Source organism: Ranitomeya variabilis, chromosome 1 (assembly GCF_051348905.1).
Source record: "Ranitomeya variabilis isolate aRanVar5 chromosome 1, aRanVar5.hap1, whole genome shotgun sequence".
Lineage (NCBI taxonomy): Eukaryota > Metazoa > Chordata > Amphibia > Anura > Dendrobatidae > Ranitomeya > Ranitomeya variabilis.
The window spans coordinates 1,165,768,484-1,165,771,806 of record NC_135232.1 but is presented as its reverse complement, the minus strand read 5'-3'; the positions used below and the strand labels follow the sequence as shown (position 1 = coordinate 1,165,771,806).

Sequence of the window (3,323 nt, the reverse complement as noted above, 5' to 3'; positions counted from 1 at the left end):
GTTATGCCCACCCATCAGTGCTCCGTGATCATGTCACAGGCGCGTGGGGGTTATTATCTATTGCTGTCAGAGATAGCCCACAGCCACAGGGGTAGCTCCGGTCCACCCATGCTATTAAGCGGATGATGGCTAAATAACGGCCATCATCTGCCAGGAAAGATTCAATCTCGGCCTGCATCAGAGGTTGTCACCGATTCACAGAGCAGCCTGCCGCTCCTGGAGGACAGATGTAGCTCAGATAGATGGTCACCTCTGTCATACAAGGGTGGGATTGACCAGAACGGGTTCACAGCAGAGGACTATAATCGGATACCGGTCATCAATGACGTCCATACAGTGACTTGCGTAAGTATTAACTCCTTTGGCATGTTGTGTACCTCACAACCTGGAATTCCACAATTTCTTTGAGGGCTTGCATCAGTTCATGTAGAGAACATGCCGACAAATGTGAACATTTCTTTTTTTATTGTGAAGCAAACAACAAATAGGGCAAAATAACAAACCTTCATTGTGCATAACTATTCACCCCCTTAAAGTCGGTACTTTGTAGAGCCTCCTTTTATGGCAGTTACAGCTGCAGTCGCTTTGGATAAGGCTCTATGAGCTTTACACATCTGGCCACTGGGATTTTTGTCCATTCCTTAAGGCAGAACTGCTTCGGGTTCGATGGCTTCCCTCTGGTGAACATCAATCTACACGTCTGACCACTGATTCTCCATTGGATGAAGGTCTGTGCTGTGACTCGGCCGCTCCGGAACATTTACACATTTCCCCTTACACCAATCGAGTGTTGCTTCAGCAGTATGCTTTGGGTCATTGTCTTGTTGGAAGGTGAACCTCCATCCCAGCCTCACATCACTGACAGGTTTTGCTCAAGAATATTCCTGTATTTCGCACCATCCATCTTCTCCTTAACTCGACCATTTTCTCTGTCCCTGCTGCCGAAAACCATCCCCACAGCATGATGCTGTCACCAAATTTAACTGTGTGGATGGTGTTCTTGGGGTGATGAGCTGTGTTGGTTTGACGCCATACATAGCATTTATCTTGGTGGACAGAAAAAAAAAAAGTTAAATTTTGGTCCCATCTGACCCCAGCACCTTCCTCCATACATTTGGGGAGTCTCCTACAAGTCTTTTGGCAAACTCAAAATGAGCCGTACAATTTGTGTAAATAAAGGCCCACTTTTTCTGCCCACTCTTCCTTAAAAACCCCCTTGTACGGAGTGTGCAGCTTATTGTGGTTGTTTGGACAGATATTCCAGTTTTTGCTTGGAAACTGTATTTCTCAATAACTTTGTCCCTGACTTATGTAAAGAACTCCTTGGTCTTCATGGTGGTGTTTGGCGATCTAAGGCTACGTTCACACTTGCGTTGTTGGGCGCAGTGTCGTCGACTGATACCGACGCATGCTTCATGCGCCCCTATCTTTAACATGGGGGGCGCATGGACATGCACCGGTATGCGTTGTAATGCGTTCTACGACGCATGCGTCATATTGACGTACAAGACAGGGCGCAGAGGACGCTACTTGTAGCGTTTTCCCTGTGCTGAAACTCCTGATCTTTACTATCTTATGACAAGGCATGCGTCGCAAAACGCTGCGTTGTGTACATGCGTTGTTGGTTGGGTCGCCGACGCTGCGCTCAACAACGCAAATGTGAACGTAGCTTTAGTCCTTCGGCCTGTGGGGCGCTGTTAGGAGACCTCCCCGGTCTGCGGGGTGCTGTTTGGCGATCTCAGTCCCTCGGTCTCCAGGGTGCTGTTTGGAGACCTCCCCGGTCTGCTGTTTGGAGACCTCCCCGGTCTGCGGGGTGCTGTTTGGCGATCTCAGTCCCTCGGTCTGCGGGGTGCTGTTTGGAGACCTCCCCGGTCTGCGGGGTGCTGTTTGGCGATCTCAGTCCCTCGGTCTCCGGGGTGCTGTTTGGAGACCTCCCCGGTCTGCGGGGCGCTGTTTGGCGATCTCAGTCCCTCGGTCTCCGGGGTGCTGTTTGGAGACCTCCCTGGTCTGCGGGGTGCTGTTTAGAGACCTGTCCAGTCTCCGGGGTGCTGTTTGGAGACCTCCCCGGTCTGCGGGGTGCTGTTTGGAGACCTGTCCAGTCTGCGGGGTGCTGTTTGGAGACCTGTCCAGTCTGCGGGGTGCTGTTTGGCGATCTCAGTCCCTCGGTCTCCGGGGTGCTGTTTGGAGACCTCCCAGGTCTGCTGTTTGGAGACCTCCCCAATCTGCGGGGTGCTGTTTGGAGACCTCCCCGGTCTGCTGTTTGGAGACCTCCCCGGTCTGCGGGGTGCTGTTTGGAGACCTCCCCGGTCTCCGGGGTGCTTGGTTAGTGGTGCCTCTTGTTAATGATGTTGCAGCCTCTGTATCCTTAGAGAAGGCAAAGTGTATATACTAACCGCCGTAAGGCTATGTTCACACGGTGCGGTTTTTGCTGTGGATTCGCAGCAGATTTGCACTGCGGATCCGCAGCAGTTTTCCATGTAGGTTACAGTACAATGTAACCCAATGGAAAACAGGACCCGCTGTGCCGACGATCCTTTTTTCCACAGGCAAATCCGCAGCGGTTTTGCCTGCAGAAAAAAGAAGTACCATGTCAATTCTTTCTGCGGATTCCACTGCGGGTTTCCAGCAGCACCAATAGGAAACTGGAAACCCGCAGTGGAATCCGCAGACGAAAAAGGATCAAAAACCGCAGCTAAAATCAGCGCTGAATTTAGCTGCGGTTTTTCAAAACAGGACCTGAAAAAAAAAGGATGAAAAAAAGGAACGTGTGAACGTAGCCTAACACTTAACTTTAATCTATGCCTATATTTTTCTCCACCAACTTTGATTTGTGTGTGATGCATTAGCACTAAATAGTCTAATTATAACCTGTGTTTAAATATTTGTGTAATTTCACAAAATAGGTAAAAAGCCAAGGTGGGTGAATACTTTTGCAAGCCAATGTATGTCCTATCAGGAATACAGATGGGACGGTAACAACCAGAGAACCCCCCTATTAACCTCATTATCACATAGGAATTGGAAGCAGACACCAAAAACACACGGAAAGGAAATTTAGATTGTGAGCCCCATTGGGGACAGTGCTGATAATGTGTGTAAAGCGCTGCGGCATAAGATGGCGCTATATAAGCGAAGCATAATAAATACAGACTGCTGGTCAGACGGTCACAACAAACCCAGAAGAATGGCCGGTCACTGTGGCCTCACGGGGTGAGCAGAGATTACAAGTGCAATGTTACCCTCCACTATGTGACCAGTGTGTACCCCACACCACCACCGGGGGCATCACTGTCCAGGGCACCCTGGAGCGCTGCTCTGGTCAC

General features: G+C 50.0%; 1 long non-coding RNA gene across 1 annotated transcript; it reads right to left on the bottom strand.

The window, feature by feature from the left end:
* Positions 1-450: 450 nt before the first annotated feature.
* LOC143793467 (uncharacterized) lies at positions 451-2,607 on the bottom strand. Its single transcript, XR_013220131.1, has 2 exons — positions 2,269-2,607; positions 451-1,864 (listed from the first exon to the last, which is right to left on the bottom strand). It is a non-coding gene; the product is annotated as an uncharacterized LOC143793467 (long non-coding RNA).
* Positions 2,608-3,323: the final 716 nt, after the last annotated feature.